We start from the raw sequence: 20279 nt of genomic DNA on the forward strand, positions 1-20279 counted from the left end.
TACGATTTCTCTACAAATGCGCAATTTCGGCAGAAAAAGAAAAAAACGTATAGAAGCTTCACAAACTTTTTTTTTCGTCATATGACGAATAGCTGCGTGAACCGGAGCGTTTACTGTGAAGGTAGCCATTTTAACTTGAATGTGCTTCCGTTCATAATGACAATGCGGGTTGTCGTCTCTAGCCACACCTCTTAAATTGGTTTTTTAGCCGTTTGTAAAGACGTATGAAAATGTGCCTGCACACTCTACACCCGACGGCGTAACTCCAAAAACGAACACCACAGTCATATACTATATACTGGCACCCACCGCAAAAGAATATACAGGGTCTGTAACCTAAGACTTGACATGATTTTTAAAACTAGGTTTGTTTAGTCACAAGCGCGTTTTTTGGGGAGGCATAGCATTGTGGGAGGTAGTGTACATCTGAATACAGCTACGACGTTCCAACGAGCAGGCTGGTTATCTAATATTGAATAAACTTTACAACTATTGCTGTTAGGCTCCATATATATTGAGAGGCGCGTAGCCCATCGTAAGTAATATCCATATCAGTTTTTTTTTTATTTCGAAAACGCGCTCACTTTCGGCGCTGTGACCCAAGAAATTCTGGCGGCAACGCGCTAGAACGCACACTCTTCCGAGAAGCTTGCAGCAGAAGCAACCTCTCCAGTGCACGCAGCTCGTCCAAATAGAAAAAATTTGTTGGGCCATAGCGCCGCGCGTTTTTGAAACTCTAGAAACTGATGCGAATATTACATGTAGTGGGCTACACGCCTATCAAGGATTAAAGAGCCTAACAGCAACAGTTAGAAAGTTAAACACTTAATATTAGTTAACCAGCCCGCTAGTTTGCACGCCTTAGCTGTATTATGATGTACTGCACCGCTGACAATGCTATGCCTAAAAAGGCGCCCTTGTAACTCACAAAACAATTTTTAAAAATTTTGTAAAGTCTTAGGTGAAACACCCTGTGTATGCAGGGCGCTTCGCATAAACGGGCGGAAATTTTAGCGCTACTCACTCGAGCAGATGCGCAGGAAATCCACGTTGGAGCTGTAGTCTCGGGGCTTCAGTATTACTTTCCTAAAGGCCTCCGTTCCGGTAGTTGTTCAGCGAGCGACTTCTAACGACTGGCGCCGACGACTGCCTTGGTCACCTTTTTATGCCGCCGGACTTCAAAACCGCGCATTCCTATGAGTAGCCCCTTCTCGGAGAACGTTGTAGAAGTGAAAGAACGTAAAGCCAGGAAGCTCATTGGTTAACTGATGGGAATGACTCATCCACAATCTCCGTGGATATGAAAATGGCCCACGTGTATTGTGCAGGTCTCAAGAGTTCCAGGAAAAAGAAATCCTTCCCTTACGACCTCGTTTTTTTCTTATCTCCTTTGGGCAAAACTCGGAATAGGGGCATTCATTGTGACATTCTTGGAATAATCTCTGGTAAAGAAGAATAGGTTTGTGACACTGGCACTCCGCACCTCCTCACTGGTGTGGCGGATATATGATAAGGAATAAAGGGATGGGTCATCCCTTTCCTCTACTACTCCCTGCTTTGTCACACTAGCAAGGTTATGAGAATAAGCCGACGCTATTGGATGGGACGGGTCCCTTTGACGGGCCAAAGCCCCTGCGTTCTTTAGTTGCGTCCGACAATGGAAAAGCACTCAAGGAGCCGAACAGCTGACTAATCCTTCATGAAAGAGGCACGCCGCGTAAAGTTTTTTGCTAAGTTTATCGGCAAGTTTTCGGTGAGTTTTAATCGTCACTTCACAATGAGGGGATGGCAATCACTGTACGCTGCGTTCAACATTTTTTTTTTAAATGTGTTTGTGCCTAAGTGTACTTTTCCATCACATTTGCTATCCCGTGGGAGTCGATGAATTACGGTTGCGTCTAGTGGCATTCCGTCGAAAGGCCATTCCCGCTAAACCCGACTTGACACTTCTAAATGAGTCACTTTAACCCGGCAATAGGCAATTTGCGGGAAGGAAAATAAAAACAGCGCCTACACAAGCTCTCCATTTAAATATGCCTCCTTCCTTCGCGATGTCCGAACTTTGCAAAGGTTGTAATCGAATACTGCCAGGCACAGAACGCTCACTATAACTGCGGTGCTATCATCTTCGCTGAGGTTGAGCGAGGAGTTTTTAGTCTACTACAGGAAACAAAATACGTTTAAAACTTTTTCTGGGGCGTTTCGCCCGATTTAAGATGTGTGTTTTCATATATAACCAGTAGTTATTGCGGAAAGTGCTGCACGCGCTACCGGTACCAGAGCTTTGCACGAGCCGCAACGTGCAGAAGCTCCGAACCTGTCCGGACGCCAGTCTCAAACATGCGCCACCTCCGGCGGGCGGATAGGCGCCCGTTTTTCAAGTTTCGGTATTGAAAACTGGGATTTTGCGTGCCGTTAGCACCTTAACTGCTTGAATCTGGAACTTAATGTTTTGTGGGTAGTATAATACGGGGGTGAACTATGAAAAAACAACCTTTTTACGGTGTGCGAGATTTCGGTCCAGTAGGCTTCAGCGATTACCAAACGACTGCATATAACATACGTTGGCCTAAAAACGCGTGTTCGGCACCCACAGAAGCTCGAAGGAATCTGCGTTGTTGTGGTCCCCAGAAGTCATGTTCGATGGTTTGCGCCTGGCTCCACCACATGTCGCTGTCTCGTCTTCGGGCGCCGCTGACTCTCGCTCTTTTTCATTGAGAAAAATGGTGTTCTGAGCCAGTTGGTAAAGCATGTTTAAGGGAGGCGTAGCGTGAAAAAAAAAACGGCTGAGGCTTAACTTGGTTAACCCTGGTCAGATGCGAAGCATATTGATGGCTAGGCTTGGTAATACATGGCTTTCCTTGGTTGAATACTTGGTCATTTTAATACAACCACTAGAAGCCTTCGTCGTGGGGGAAGACAACGGCATGGCTACAGCGGAACGCCGACTAACCCCGAGACGCGCGTTGGGTCGGCGCCTGGATTGCCACGGAAGCCGCATCCGCCTGCCCAGTGGAGCGAGTGTTTCATCTACACCAAGTGTGAACGCGTGTTCGAAATGCGCGGGAATGCCGCTCGAGGACATTCCGGTGTCTGTGCGACGGCATCGTTCTCTCTCTCCCAGCGCGTGACGGCGATCTGTCGTGACGTCATGTGTCACGTGGTATGTCACGTGGTGTGTCGTCACTGTACCATGTGGTCTGCACGGCGTGCAACCACAGCGACGGCGCGAGGTGGACCCTCATCTCCCTCTGTCGTGACGTCATGTGTCACGTGGTGTGACGTAACTGTACCACGTGGTGTGCACGGCGTGTAACCACAGCGAAGGGCTGTAGTGTATCTCCGTCTTCCTCTGTCGTGACGTCATGTGTTACGTGGTATGTCACGTGGTGTAACGTCATTGTACCACGTGGTGTGCACGGCGCATAACCACGGCGAAGGGCTGTAGTATACCTCCGTCTTCCTCTGTCGTGACGTCATGTGTTACGTGGTATGTCACGTGGTGTGACGTCACTGTACCACGTGGTGTGCACGGCGCGTAACCACGGCGAAGGGCTGTAGTGTACCTCTAGTAATATGCTTCCCATAAAAAAAGACAGGGATGAGAGAGACACAATACACAGGACCAGCGCTAACTTACAACTGAAAAATATGAAGCGAATTCCCGAGCTCGAGGAACCAAACGCGCATGCCCAGCAACAACTGATTAGATGAAGCGGAAAGATAAACCTGACCTAACACGACTCGAACACGACCTAATCACCATGACAAGAGCTGGACAGCCCCGTGCCAAACCTTCGAGCGGTAACGCGAAAGCGACTACTTAAAATTTATAAAGATGGATTCCTTTCGAAGCAGAACTACCGACGTTTCACTGATGCACTTATCTCTTCCCAGCTTATGAATGAATGAAGCCTCAAGAACCTCTCTTGCTAGTTGTTCTTTAGAGTGACCGAGAACTTTAGTTTTCTCGAAAAGCCGATGACAACCGCAACTTCAGACCCGCCGCGGTGGCTCAGTGGTAAGGCGCTCGTCTACCGAGCCGGAGTACCCGGGTTCGAACCCGACCGCGGCGGCCGCGTTTCGATGGAGGCGAAACGCAAGAGGCGCCCGTGTGCTGTGCGATGTCAGTGCACGTTAAAGATCCCCAGGTGGTCGAAATTATTCCGGAGACCTCCACTACGGCACCTCTTTCTCTCTTTCTTCTTTCACTCCCACCTTCCTCCCTTCCCTTACGGCGCGGTTCAGGTGTCCGCCGAGATATGTGAGACAGTTACTGCGCCATTTCCTTTCCTCAAAAACCAATTTACATTTACATATATTTAACCGCAACTTCAGCAATGCTTAGGCAGATTCTTACTTTTGTCTGAAATGAGGGACCTAGCATGTTCTCTTAGGCGTTCATTGAGGCAACGACCGCTTTGCCCTATATAAACACGGCCACAGCTTTAAGGGATCTCGTACACAATATCTACTTTGCACTCAAGAAACTTAGTTACATGATTAACACTGCAAGCCGGTTTCTTCTGGCTTCGACTTGAAAGTGCACAAAGGCTCGACAATTTGCGAGGAGCCGTGAAGATGACGTCCACACCAAACTTTCCCGCTATTCTTTTCAAGTTATGATATACGGGGTGAATGTAGGGTACCACCTCGTATTTCTTTTCCCTTTTCTCATGTTCTATTCCATTGCCGGAATCAAGTTTCCTTTTTTGGCTTCGCAACTTCTTAAGCAAACCCTCAACAACAGCAGTGAGCAACGAAGCAGGGTAGCCTGCATTCCTGAGGCGTGTGGCCTGCAGATCAAAACTCAACTCCACTTTGTGGGGACACGACTTGGAAAGCGCGGATCTAAAAGACAGAGAAGCAATAACACGTTTGACAAGTTTTGAATGTGAGGAATGAAAAGGTAACGGTGCTTTTTTCGAGCGTGGCATATAGGCCCAACAAATGTGGCTTGTCATGTTAAAATGCAATCTTAGATCTAAACACTGCAAAGAGTCATTATTTCTCGTCCCTGTCTTTTTTTCGCGCTACGCCTCCCTTAAACATGCTTCACCAACTGGCTCAGAACACCACTTTGCTCAAGTTCATTTCTTCTACGCTGGGCTCTTTTCGTTGTGTCCTACCACTCGAGGAACGGTGCGTGCAATGTTCAAGCTTCACTATTGTCACTACATGCCAAGCAAGGTACTTGGAATTTTGTCTGAGGAAGAACTTCTGCCCTCCTCAAATTTCATCCCTCTTCGGCTGCATTCCGCCTTCTGACGGACATTGGAAAAGGATTGCGAAGATCTTGAAATCGGAATGTTGGAGAAAAGTGCGAGTCTTGAACGACTGGTTGAGAATACTTTCCCTGAAATTGGCCGGATACCGAGGCTCTGAATTTAAGAGCTTGGACAACTTCCAGACGATTGTTAGAGCTGGAGTGGAAACCCTCTGGGCTAGAGTCGTCTCCAGTTTATCTAAGCCGGCGGAAAGACAGCTCCTGTTCCGGTAACCTTCTTAGGGGAGGCTTCGGTCCCTCCTTCCATTAAGCGAGTCCTGGAACGTGGACCCAAGTTCGCTCTTAAAACAGCGGTCGACAAGCACGTGTGGTTGGCTTCGGTCCGCAGGATCGCAGCAAAGGTAGACAGCGACGACAAAGTTTGGTGCCATGCTGAAGGCGTCGACATGCTTCAAAAAAACCTCGGTGGTCAGGAGGACAGCCTGCTGGTGCTGCGTGATATTGCAAATCACTTCCGTGAGTCCGACCTTTTCCTTTTGCTTGCGGATAAAGAAAGCGGGTTCGTTTTTTTGCCCCAAGTCCTTTTTGACAAAAAGGCCCAGTTTGCCATTCATAAATACTTTAAAAGAAACCGCCTTAAAACCCACAGGTGGACATAGGTGGTATGTCCTGGCGCATAGCCGCGTTGCGACACTGCTGTGCGCCGCCGCCGGCCGCCATGCTTGAGGTGCACGTAGCAGACGAACTCTTGCTTGGCAGGCATGTTTTCTTCGCGTTCACCACCGCCGCTTGGAATCCGCGTGCATCGGAGAGTCGTCCTGGCGGGATAGCCGCACGTAACTACGTCGTAAACGTACGTCACTTCGATTGGCCAGCTGCGCTTGTTAGCGCTGCTCGAGCTGGTCGAGAAAACGAGTGCAGCAATGGAAGATAGTCGCGGGTTTTCTTTCCCTAGATTCTGGGATCGATGCTCGGATAGCGGTCCGTGACAACATCGCTTCCGTCAAATTGGAGTGCCGCGTGTGCACATGCGCCGCTGCTCACACATGTGCTGAGAAGTGCACATATCAGTGTGCGCTTCGCAGAGGACGAGCAAGCTCAGCCAGCCACCTGCGCCAGGATCACCGTGGCTAATCCCTTGTGGGTTTGTGCCACTCCACCAGCGGCCAACAGCAACGGAGGAGGAGCCGCATCTGAGCATCGACTCAAGGCAATTACGCAGGGCTGACGCCCTCTACTCGTCTCCCCTGAAAGTTTAAATCCGCGCAATCAAAGGGGCTGACAAGTGAACACAGAAACGACACGTCCGCACGCAATGTCAATCATCCATTATCGGGTTAATTAATAGAATAGTTGATTGAATGAATATTTAATTAGCATGCATGAATATTTAAGTTACCAAGATGATCAGTTAAAAGGGTACATAATTAATTACGGAGTAATTAAATAGTTGAAATAATCAATAAGCACATTAAGCTTTAGTTTAACCGAACCTGTGATTTTGTTAATTACTTATTTATTTAAATAAATAATTGAGTTGCATTATATTCAGTTAGGTCACAAATATGGTTAATCAACTGGGCAACTTACTCACCAAATTAATTAGCCAATTTGTGAATTCTTACATTTTTCCGCAATTAAATCGAACTGCAGATTTAATTATTGAATTAATTTCATAAATTGACAAATTAATCACTAGGCGATCTAGCAACGGGACCCACGTCTTTGGATGTGGTAGAACCGATGTTAGAGCGGGGACATGACTTAGAAACGGCAAAGGCATAAAATATCGAACACGCGGCAACATAACCGGCAGCAGAAAGAGAGATGCGTTCGCATTACTACACCTAAGCATACTTGAAAGCACCCTTGGAATTTTAAGGCGAAAGCCTTTAATGTCTCATCGTTGTAAGCAGCAGTTGTCGACAGAGAATGTCACGCTTTTCAGTTGGTCGAAACGGTCGTGACGTCACAGTGCACCAATTTCAAACGGGGCCAATTGTACTTTGGCTAGTAACCATGCAACCAATTGAAGGGACCTTGTAGTGATCTCCAAGTAAGTGGGACTGAGCTTAGTTAATTGCTTAATTACCCAATTAGCCTAATTATCTTCTCTAGTCAGGCCATATAAATAAATAAAACCTAGTAAGAAATTGGTCGAGCTCGGGAATCGAACCCCGGTCATCGGAGTGCGAGACGAGCATACTATGCACTCCGCCATGCCAGCTCGATGGTTTGGAATGAACAAAGGCACGTCTAGTGAATACGGTGTCTTCGCTCACTGCCATCCTCCTCCCTTCCCTTCCGGCGAGGTTTAGGTGTCCACCGAGATATGAGAGAGAAATACATTTCCTTTCCTCGAAAACCAATTTACCGACGAGCGAGGCGTAGAACCGAATGGGCGATGGCGTTCTATGGACTCCCTGGCAGCGTTGCAAGACGCTCTCGCGTTCCACTCTTAGAGGCAAAGCTTAACATCTTAACCACACTTCAGTGACCACACTTTAGGTCAAAAAGTGCACCCCCCCCCCCCCCCCCCCCCTGAATTTTGACGGGTGTCCACCGAGATATGTGAGACAGTTACTGCGTAATGTTCTTTCCTCAAATACAATTTCCATTTTCTTCATTACGGGCCATCTTCGTCTTGCTTCTTTCACTCCCACTTCCTCCGTTCCTCTACGGTGCGGTTCAGGTGTCCACCGAGATGACAGAGATTTAATGCGCCATTTCCTTTCCTCAAAAAGCGTTGCGTTCAAACGGCAAGGCATCGCGCCGAACGGGTGGTGGCGTTCCGTGGACTCCCTGGCAGCGCTACAACACGCTGTCGCGTTCCACTCCTAAAGGCGAAGCTTAAGCTTAATTAGCAGTTAATTAGTATTCGAGCATTAATCAGTAATTAACCATTAATTAGTGATTTGTCATCACTTAGTAATTAATACTCAATTACATGTGACGCCACCAGTGCCACAGAAGCACTGAAAGTGGTGCGGAAAACGCTTTCGCCTCTACGCACTTTAGACAGTCAAAGTGCTCCCTGAATTTTCGTTCAAGCAACAGCAAGAGAAGTTTGGCACGGCGATTTTCTCCTCCAATCCAGCCAAAAAGCACTGCCTTTCCGCACAAAGCAGTTGTTTACTCTCCAGCGGAATTTATTCTAGAAACGCATTCCGGTGGCTGTTGTCGTTGGTTGGCCTCAAATAAACTGGTTTATTTGTTTTATTGTGGTTTAACGTCCCAAAGTGACATGGGCTATGAGGGACACCGCAGAGCTCCGGAAACATCAACCACCTGGGGTTCTTTAACGTGCACTGACACCGGACAGTACACGGGCCTCAAGAATTTCGACCCCATCGAAATTTGACCGCGGCATCCGGGTTCGAGCTCGGAATAATGGTGCCACTGAATTATGCAATTGGATCTCTGATGCACTTAACATCCCCCTACTCGTCTACCCAGGAATCCTCCAATTACTTTACTTCCTGGACATGGTAGATTTCCGTTCTATTTTAAAAGATTTGGCCTGTCTCCGTCTTCATCTCGTTCCTGTGGATTGGTATGTGAAAATCTCCGTCATTACTTCCGGGACTGTTCCGTTACTGCTTCTTTAGCTTCTCGTTTAAAATCTCTTTGCTCATCGGACATCACACCATTTGTTTACCCCTCCCTTCTCCGAGACCCTGCTGCTTGTGCTCTTCTCCTTCAAATGGTTTACCTCATAAGTAGTACAATTCCAAATTGTTCACGCTTATTTCTCTTCCCCAAGCTTTGCACAGAGCGGAGCCCCGTGCTCCTTTATTGAGCATAGGCGGTTTGGTCGTGGTGTGACTGCGCCTGCGTCCTTGACTGTGTGACTGTGACTTCAGTTTTGTCTTGTTTTATCTTGATTATGTTTTTATTTTTCTGATTTTTATTTTGTGGCCGGCACTCAGTGTTTTCTTAGACTGTTACTGTGACCATGACTTAGCAGTGACTTGTGTTTTCTCTTTTTTTATTATTATTATTTGTTCCGTGGACTGCACTTTGTGCTTTGGCTATCTGCCTGCGACTTTAACTTTTATTGTGATGAGCTGTGATTTTATTGTGATTTGTTTTCTTTCTTCTATGTTTTTTTCTAATGCTCTGTTTTTCGCTTATATCTTTTTTCTTCTTTGGAACATTTAGTTCTTTTTCATTTATTTTGAATTGGCGTTAAGCGTTGCTGGTCCAGGCATCCTTTCTCTTTCTTTTATGTTTTTTGCCTTTTTTTTAGAGGACCAATAAAAGGGTAAAAGGGTTCGAACTCGCGTTTTTTGGATCAGCAGCCGAGCGCCATAGACACTGAGCCACCGCGGCGGCCTCAAATAAAAGGGCACATACCCACTACGGGGGAGTGTCCAAGAAACAGGCGGTTAACTGCCGGGAAGAAGAGCTTTTAAAGGGGTAGTAATAGGGTATGGGGTGACAGACTGGACGTCGCAACGACAGGGGACCTGTTAGCTTGGAGATCGCAGACGGGACGATGGCTTTATGGGCAAATTGAATGCAACGCATGTAATGTTACAATTCTGTACTGACAGAAAGAGAGAAAAATAATAAAATAAATTTTAAAAAATGGAATAAAAGTAAATAAACAGAAGTAACACCCTCGTATTACCCCTAAACTTGCCTCGATTCTGCCGTAAATAATGAGGTTACGTACCATCGTCCGATAACCGCAGCCTTTTAGATTTCGGATAAATATTCTTAGAAGGCGCCCCCCAACTTTGACTGGCACTCGTGCAAGACGCTGTTTCTTTATCAACGGCGAATGCAAGCGCCGCAGCATGCTTGCATCGGTCCTCTATATGTATACGACGGCTGTAGGAAGAGCATTTTGCTGCAATTATGTGCCTTGATGTGTCCAACTGCATACAGGCAGTAATATGACATGTGAATGCCGTTTTGTGTATTACAATGGTCATCTGAAAAAATGAAATGCGGTTACTTCCAGGTGCATTTCCTAGCTTGGCGCCTTCAACTTTCTCTGTGGTATGCACTCACCAAATAAGTGCGTGACCACACCTTGACACTCGCGCTGGTCGTACACGTGGCTTGCCTCGTGAAGGCTCTTCCATTTTTCGAGATAGCCTGATCGGAAAAACTGCGTGCGATTATTTAAGCTTTGAAAGCCGCACCGCAGAACGACGGGTAGAGCCATTCTCAACGAGCGCAATCTGCTACGCCGCTCCCTCCTCATTCCTCTGCCGAGTGTTTTGCCACGGGCGGCGCTGTTCTGCTGAGGCGACGGTGGTGCCATGCAACGGCCGCCCTGTTCCTATAGTCGGATACAACTTAAAGGTACACTAAAGAGGAATTTGAACGCCTATTTTTACCGCGGGAACTCGATCTACACGTTCCGAGCATTCTTAGAAATTATTGTCCTGGGAGGCCGGTTTTCCTAATTTATTCGGATTGAACGTCCCGGCTCCCGCCTATTTTTGAACTCACCGCTGAAGGTAGGAGGAGTCGATTGATGCGTGGAGTGCCTTTCAGGCAGTCGCATGGTGGCTTCACTTTCGCTTTTATTTTGTTTTTTAGGTTTACGTGAATACGTAGATCCAGTCAGAGACTACATAGCTGCAAATTAGGCAAATGGAAATAAAAATACGCGTGGACTCTTTGCTGTCGCCGATCGCTACGTATTACTCCGCCGGTGGCAGAGCGGCAAGCTGACACAGAACTGGCTGAAAGCCACTCCACACGTTGGTTGACTCCTCCTACCGTCAGCAGAGAGTTAAAAAAAAGCGGGAACAAAGACGTTTAATCCGATTTAAAGTAGGGAAATCGGCCGCAGAGGACAATAATTCGATGTTTCTAAGGATGCTCGGAAACTGTAGATTGACTTCCCGCGGTAAAAAAGCGAGTTCAGATCTTTAAGAACTCAGCGGCTTTTCCCTGTCAAAGGAACGCCTTCCAGCCGCCAATGCCTTCGGCTGATTCTCATCACCCTGCTAGCGTGACAATGCAGGGAGTGACATCACAATGGAGAGAGAGAGGACTATCCCTGGCCACAGTGTGAAGGGATAATCCCCTTTAAACTATTATTCCCTGCTTTGTTACACTAGCACAGTCATGAGAATTGGCCTAAGGCATTAATTAGCTGGAAGTGGATCCTTTGACAGGAAAAAACCATTGTTCTTAAGTTGTATGCGACTGTAGCGCCCATGAGGGTCGCGGGCTGGAAGGGCGTCCTTTGAAGGGGAAAAGCCGCTGCGTTCTTCAGTTGTAACCGACTACAGTCGTTCCGTTCTGCTTCTTGGCCACCCTGATATATTACCGCTGTTTTGAACTTGCAAGATTACTTAACTATTGTTTTCGCTCAAACTATGTAGGCGACGAGAACTCAGTCTTTATTTTGTGCAGGATCTCGAGAGAATATGCGCACGTTTATGCCACTTTTAATCGCCGAGTTCGAGCACTGTGATAGACAAATAACGCGATTGCTTTCATCTTTGCAGTCTGTACTGTGCGCGTGACCCGAGCAGATGTATAATATATTAACCTTGTACCTTGGCTGAGAGAAAAAAGCAATCTAGAAGGCAAAATACGCTAAACTTACTGCGGCACTGAACTAGCTGACAGAACAGACATTAGAGAGGTTACGCCGGACGCTACCAGTGGCGGCCGCGCGGCGGCGACACTGTTCGTGCGAGTTGAGAATAGAAACAATCGCCCAAATAGAAAGTGGTGTAAAGATAGACAGCTTTATTCCGCGCTCTGTACAAAGCATGACGTTAACCGCTGCTGGCTTGTTAGTCGCCGATACAAATATGACAGCATTCGGGGAGCTTGCTCGTGGTACGTTGCAGACGGGTAGCGGTGCAGGTACCGGTCCAGTGAGAACGTCAAAGCCTCGCCAACACGCAGCAGCGTGAATTCTGTGGGCGCAAAAAGAACACGATTTAGTTTGAGTCACTTGGTAAAGCTGCAAAGGGATTTCGTATGACATCCTCGATTTGAAACTCTAGGCCAGAAAGAAAGAAGGCAAGCCTTGTTGCCCAAAGAAAGAGCACTGCAGCGAAATAACTCAAAAATGCTTGTGAAAGGTTACTGCAGCCAAAGAAAGAGAAAATCTTGTGCCCTGACGTAACGACAAGCGACTGAACAAATAAAAAAAAATGTTACAGAAAGACGCTCGGCTATGTCCTTGGCCTGTGAGTTGGTTTACACTGAATGAAACCCAGGGCTGAATGAACCGACTGTGAAAACATGCACACCTCCGATTATAAATATCATTCTAATTTAAATACAGTATATCTGAGAGTCGACATGCTAACTCGTAATATGTTTTTACAACATAAATAGCATTGATTTTCTCAGCTTACCTAAACACCAAGGCCAGTTGGTGCTCAGCTGGGCATGATAGGTTCGACACCATCGTTGTGCTCCCGATCTTGTAGCCATCGCTCCACTCCTCGCAGTTGCGTCGTGGGTCCTGGGTCTCGTTGCTGCTCCCAGATGTAGTACCGGAGCATCGGCGACGGCTGCCAAAAGTTTCGAGCCTCCCGTGCGCATCCGTCGGTCGCTCTGCACAGCCTGCCAGGCTCGCGGCACTCTCGTGGCAGCCATTCTGGCGGCGGCGTGCATCCCGACTTCCAGGGCACGGGGCTGACAGGAGGCAGAGTGCACGTGCTGGCCGTCGAACCAGGGCGTAGGGATGTTGTGACGTTGGAACTACGGTAAGCCAGTACAGACGTCTCCACCGAGGGTGACGGGCATGTGGACGACTCCAGGTCTTCGCTGACTGAGTCTGGAGTGGATGCCCGTGGTTCACCAAGGACCGTGTGGTCGCCGGCTGTTGCCAGCCAGTCGAGGAAACTGGGAGGCTCTTGAACCTCGGCACTCTCACACCTGTCGAGTGCCTCCGAGTCTTCAGTTTCCACTGGAAAGAGGAAATGAATGAGAATTTAACGAGTCCACGTACAAGCGAACAAAGTGATATGCACAGTAGCAGAATTTTTATCGCGCAAACGGGCTTGCTACATACTGTTTGAACAAACGGCGACTTGAGCAACTTACGGACCTATATTTGTTTATTCACTTAGTACATACTTTCTCCTTATCCAATCGGGCGTGCTTTTAGAAGAGCGTCATTGTATGCAACGTAAAAACTGCACGTTTGTTGATATGTATAGTTTGATACACGCATACGTAAAACTAGTGTTATACGCGTAAAAACTATACATGAGGATACAATTTCTCTACAGATGCGCAATTTCGGCAGAAAAAAAAATAAAAAAAATACGTATACAAGCGGCACATACTATTTTTTTCGTCATATAACGAATAGCTGCGTGAACCGGAGCGTTTACTGTGAAGGTAGCCATTTTCACTTGAATGTGCCTCCGTTCATAATGACAATGCGGGTTGTCGTCTCTAGCCACACCTCTTAAATTGGTTGTTTAGCCTTTTGTAAAGACGTATGAAAATATCCCTGCGCACTTTACACCATACGGCGTAATTCCAAAAACGAACACCACTGTCATATACTATATATTGGCACCCACCGCAAAAGAATATACAGGGTCTGTAACCTAAGACTTGACACGATTTTTAAAAGTCTTGTTTGTTTACTCACAAGCGCGTTTTTTGGGGAGGCATAGCATTGTCGGAGGCAGTGTACATCTGAATACAGCTACGACGTTCCAACGAGCAGGCTGGTTATCTAATATTGAATAAACTTTACAACCATTGCTGTTAGGCTCCATATATATTGAGAGGCGTGTAGCCCATCGTAAGTAATATCCATATCAGTTTTTTTTTTTAATTTCGAAAACGCGCTTACTTTCGGCGCTATGACCCCAAGAAATTCTGGCGACAACGCGCCAGAACGCACACGCTTTCGAGAAGCTTGCAGGCGAAGCAACCTCTCCAGCGCACGCAGCTCGTCAAAATAGAAAAAAATGGTTGGGCCATAGCGCCGCGCGTTTTTGAAATACTAGAAACTGATGCGAGTATTACTTGCGGTGGGCTACACGCCTATCTAGAATTAAAGAACCTGACAGCAATAGTTAGAAAGTCAAACACTTAATATTAGTTAACCAGCCCGCTAGTTTGCACGCGTTAGCTGTATTCTGATGTACAGTCAGGGACAAAAGACTCCGGACCACGTGTTCCTATAACGAAGCCGATAGCTCTGGTCTCAGTCGGCGGCTGGAGACCACACTTGTGGAGGTAAAAGTTAAATTTTTGTTCTTTCATCTGCACAAGTGCGGTCTCCAGCCGGTCTGATAGTAGAGCTATATGCTTCGTTTGAGGAACACGTGGTTCGGAGACTTTTGTCCCCGACTGTACTACACTGCTGACAATGCTATGCCTAAAAAACGGCTCATCTAAGTCACAAACCCAATTTTTGAAAAAATTTGTAAAGTCTTAGGTTAAACGCCCTGTGTATGCAGGGCGCTTCGCATAAACGGGCTGAAATCTTAGAGCTACTCACTCCAGCAGATGCGCAGAAAATCCACGTTGGAGCTGTAGTCTCGGGGCTTCAGTATTACTTTCCTAAAGGCCTCCATACCGGCAGTGGTTCAGCGAGCGACTTCTGACGACTGGCGCCGACGAGTGCCTGGTCGCCTTTTTATGCCGCCGGACTTCAAAACCGCGCATTCCTATGAGTAACCCCTTTTCGGTGAACGTTGTAGAAGTCAAAGAACGTAAAGCCAGGAAGCTGATTGGTTAACTGATGGGAATGACTCATCAACAATCTCCGTGGATATGAAAATGGCCCACGTGTATTGTGCAGGCCTCAAGAATTCCAGGAAAAAGGAATCCTGCCCTTGCGACCTCGTTTTTTTCTTATCTCCTTTGGGCAAAACTCGGAATAGGGGCATTCATTGTGACATTCTTGGAATAATCTCTGGTAAAGAAGAATAGGATATATGATAAGGAATAAAGTGGTAACTCTAAACCAGGCGTGACGCCGGGGGAGAGGGTGGGAGGACAAAAGGTTGCCTACGGTTGCCGGAAACTATGTGTCAGATACAGATTACGAACTCAGCGGCTTTTCCCCGTCAAAGGACCCACTTCCAGTAAAATAACGTCCGCAGATTCTCATCACCCTGCTAGGGTGATAACGCAGGGAGGGGCGCCACAATGGAGACAGTGGTCTATGCCCAACCATAAAGGTATCTATAGTCGGATACAAGTTAGGGAGGAGGGATAACCGCAAACTTGACAGGACTGAAGATCGAGAAGAGGACAGGACGAGCGGTAAACGAGTGTCTCGATCTTCAGTCCTGTCAAGTTTGCGGTTATCCCTCCTCCCCAACATGTCTGACCAACTGGCCCAAAGCTTCCCCTTGTTGATACAAGTTAAGAACGTCGTGGCTTCTCCCGGTCTAAGGACCCCCTTTAAACCAATGAAGTCATCGGATTCCCATGACCCTGCTAGTGGAACAAAGCAGGGAGTGGTAGATGAAAGAGGACAAATCCGTCCCTTTATGGTGAGGGATAGACCCCTCTCTCCATTGTGGCGCCGCTCCCTGCATTGTCACTCTAGCAGGCTCATGAGAATCGACCGACGCCATTGGCTGAAGGGTAACTTTTGACGGGGAAAGCCGCGGCGTTCTTGAGCTGTATTTCATTTTAAAAAAGAGTTGAGGTTTAAGGTTCCCTATGTTCACAGCACAGCCCACAAAGCCGGTTTTCCTGAGGGTCATGAAAAGGAAAAGTTAGGAGACCACGGAGATTAGTCATTGGAAAAAGTTTCAGAGTACCGCCATCCTCCTCCCCCTGCAGCCGGATCTGGGGGCTTCATGGCTGCCAGGTACTGACGTTCCCAGAACTGCAGTGACATTCCTTGTTCCCTGCGTCGCTGCCTTTACAACGCCAGCACTCAGCTTACTTGGTGCAGACAGCTTCGGAGACAACGTGAACGAGCACTCGGAATAAACAGGAAACAATAATTTTCGTAACTCGTTGCAGCAACATCTTTGCGCATGTATGCGTTTCCTAGAGGAAAGGAGAGAAGCTTTTGAAGCCCGCCACTGTATGGAGATTCCCAGCAAATGATTAATGAAGATCTCTGGTCATTCTCCATGGTAGATAAAGTATGACGTTTCGGGAGCGCTACGGCTCCCTTGAGGCCACCCGCTGACGTATCCGGGTGCTTATGGAACTTTTGCTGATTTGCGCTTTTGCTGATTTGGAATAGTTTGGCGAAATCGCAGAAACCGACTGATATCTGTCCTTCCGACTGATATCTGCGCTTCCTGACACCATCTTCAAGGACCGGAAATCCAGTAGGGTTGTTTAGCTTACTCTGCAGTCTCGAGCGCACCCGAGTGATTAACTTAAGGCGTCCATTGATAAGATATCTCGTGCGCTCTAACTCACTCGCCCATACAGCATGCCACCTTTGTGGCTTTTCCAAGGCGGATGTAGCATGGTGGTGAAGGCTGGGCCAAAAAATGGTTTAGCGCGACTGCAGCACAGCCAGTCTGGGGTTCAAAACACTCTTGTATAGAAATACAAAAATACAGATAAAAATTCTATACAGCAACAAAAAAAAATATTTGAATGCCACGTCTAATAAAATAGGTAAATTATTTTAGCAAAACATTATGCCGAATTCTGTAATTTTCTATAACGCTCTTGTTGCGCCGCCTGTTTATGTGTGTGCGGTGCATTGGCAGCGCAACTTTGCAGGCCTTGTTTTGATACCCGGCCAGTGGCGGAGCTTCCGAAGCGATTCCTTATCGCCAGCTGTCTGCAACGGCGAGTCTGGGAAAGCGTGTCAATAAAGCTCGCCTGTCTCGAAATGGCACCTTTGAGAAGTTTTTGTTGTCCTTGCTTGTCGCTTCTCTGTCACCGTTTGGTTAGATTTGCACCCCGCCGCACCGCTGCAGCCGTTTTATTGGTTAAATCGTTTCTTTCGGTGTACGGCCAGTGCGAAACCTTTTCCCGTCGTTGTGTCATGCTCGCACAGTGTTGGTTTGAAGCCTATAGCTCTTCATTTCAAGATGAGCTCGCGGCATGCGAAGAAATTTTGCTCCGTGGAACATTGCGACAGCGTGGACTGTACCGTTGGTGTCTTACTACACCGCTTCCCACTCTACCTGGCTGTAGTACTTTCACAAGTTAGCTCTTGACATTGTCTGCTCTAGATGTGCTTTTGTCGGACTTTTGGCGTGTTTCGTAGCTGTAATCGTTTCATGCGTACTTGGCTTCATGTTATCGGGGATATTTAAGTAAACAGCAGGGTGCGCACTTGCAGTCATAAGGTGTGCGAAAAAGGCCCATTTGTCTAATTTATAGTTAGTTTCGCGCAGCCGACTGTCACCAACGTGAACTTTATACCGTGCTCTCAGGAGCAACCACGTGCCTTCTACTGACCGCAAGGCCAATTTAAAACCAACTGTGCTGCCTAACAGCTCTGAGAGTGACATTAATAGGTTTTCCATCACCGTGAAGCCAATGTGAGAATCCCCTCGCAACTGAAATATCGAAACTCAACCACGTGTATGTGCGCCGCCTTGACGGTGCCTTAACTGAATTCGGCCAGCAGTAGTTATTGCCGTTCTACATATACATGACCGTCAATGTAATTTTCAACTCATTTTTCTGCTTCGCTCTCGTCACTCTTTAAGCATAGAAAAACAGCTAGCCGCGTGGTATCAGGCGAGCTTAACCGCACTCTGAGGCGCGGAAGCTTGGCGCGAGCATTTACTGCCATAGATAAATTATAATGTACTGCATTTAGGTGAAAGGAATCATGGCGTATCGCCGTTTGGGGTATATGGTATTCATATGGGTGCAGTTGTATAACGTGCACGCTGCATCATGTCCAGGTTCAAAACGTGGATGTAGTTCTGCAACCTCATCCTAGAGAAGACGCCGTGCCAGCTGCGATACCTGAGGGTTCGTTCCAAGCACTTCGAATCTTCCGCGTATCTGCGGCCAGGATGGCTGTGTCACGATGGTGTGCCTACTCGAGGAAGGACTGGCTGTACTGAATGTACTTGCTCTTCATGTATGTTTTAGTTTTATTAGAATTGCTTCAAATTACTCCGGTTAGCGACAAGAATCAGGTCTGGATGTTGTTCACAGGCCCTATGTATGGTGTAGTGCTCTAGCGTTGAGCACGTTTGTTGATGCTAAAACTTGTTTTCAAAATTGTCATGCAGGTGTAAACATAGCTGCTATAATCTTTCAGTTGAAGAAATGAAATGCGAACAGTAGTGTCAGGGCTCTATGCCCCGTGTGTATCTTGGTGCACCTATTTGATGTCATTTTTTCCTCAATTGAAGTTGTCATAGCATGTTTTCTATACATTTAAATCTTCCAACTGGCAACATTTGTAGCACTTCAGGGCTTTTTCCTGTCTGCACTGGGACAACTGACATGATTAGCCACCTTAAACAGTGCTACTGTTTGGGCTGCCTGTGACATGCGTTTTTGTTGGTGTGCTGTATCACTGTATTTGTTTGGTTGACGATACCTGCCGTACTCCGTTGTGAACTGTTCACATGAGCCAGTGCTTTGTGGATCATACCTTGGTATACTCAGAGACCAAATACTTGTAAAGGTACTTGCACCAATATATGCGCTGCGAATTATGCATGCCTAGCCTTTGTCTGGAAAGGTTGCTGCCTTTCTGCGCTGCCTTCTTTGCCAGCAACTTTCATTGCGTTTCCAATTGCTCATAAATAAGGATATGACTAGCAGGAACTCGAGCACATTTGACTGACAAAGGCTGGCGTGCGTTGAAGGGCAACAACCTCCCAGGGAAGCTGTCTCGAAAATGCTGATTCTACAAACAGACTAATTTAAAATTCGCGTGAAAAGCATACGTATGGGTGACGTCATTGAACGTCACTCGTACGTAGTTTGCCCCCCAAAATCCAGGGGCACTGGGGTGCCCATGAGCAGCCATTTTTTGGACCAATGGGCGTCTATGGAGCCTTCGCTACCATGGTATATTCACCTTGGCTTCTCTTTGAAAAACTGCATCCTACTGAAATGCTTGGGCGATTACGCCCCTATTTTCAGGGAGGGAACATTTCGCGTATCTGGACTCCAAAGTTTCTAGACAGGGGCAGTTAGTGTTCCTGTATACGCTCTCGGTAGCATATCCGGAAACGCTATTAGAAATTAAAGCGGCGACAAATCTGGGCCGCTTCCTCGGTGTAAGATTTTCAGCTGTTCCTATCTAAAAAATTACCGACGATTACGTTACTTCCTAATGCGAAATTTGAGCGCAGCAAAAAGCTGTTTCACCTTTTCGATAGATTGAGGCAAAGAAATCGAGCAACACATGTATGCGCTATCACAGAGTTTTTTTTTATTTTTCACACGTATTCCTTTAACAAAGATTCCACTAACAGTTCTTGACAGTCATGAATGAAGCTTTGTGGTCGGAGAAATAGACTGATATATGTTCGACTTGGTACACCAATGCTTGATTCTCAAAGACGAGATCTATACAAGTGCCTCGCGAGGTTGTCACAGCCGTGGGACGCGTTACGAGCGAGAGGAACGGGATGTTCTCCCGCATAAGTGTTAGGAAATTGCTGTTTGTCTTTATGTCAACATTAAAGTCCCCCACTACTAACATCGGTGTGGATCGATGGACGGTTAATGCGAGTTGCAGGAAGTGCACGACGTGTTTCGTGAGTGCGGTAGGGGCGAAGTAGGCAGCTACTACCAGCAAGCCGTTAGGCAACTTTGCGGCGCACAGTTCGCCAAGTTCATGAGACGTGCCAAACATTTCGACTGGTATTGCAGAGAGACCTGTGCGCAAGTAGATAGCGACTCCCGCCGCTCTGTTGTGGTCTCTGCGAGCACCACAGCAGTATAGGAAATCTATGATTTCGAGAGGCTCTTCGGGATCCATCCAGGTTTCAGCAAAGCAAAGTACAGAGGAATGGCGCAGAATGTGATCGTGGTGTACGTCCTTGGCATGTGCGGCAAGGGAGCGTACGTTAAGGATGTGGTTGTGAATGATGAGTCAAGTGCTGCCAGCGAATGACGCGTCCATTGGCTGTCTGCGTGTGTTACTGATGTGTGTTTAACATGTTAAGCTTCGCCTGTAAGA

Source organism: Amblyomma mixtum, chromosome 2 (assembly GCF_055824585.1).
Source record: "Amblyomma mixtum isolate Tamu chromosome 2, ASM5582458v1, whole genome shotgun sequence".
NCBI classification, from domain to species: Eukaryota; Metazoa; Arthropoda; class Arachnida; order Ixodida; family Ixodidae; genus Amblyomma; species Amblyomma mixtum.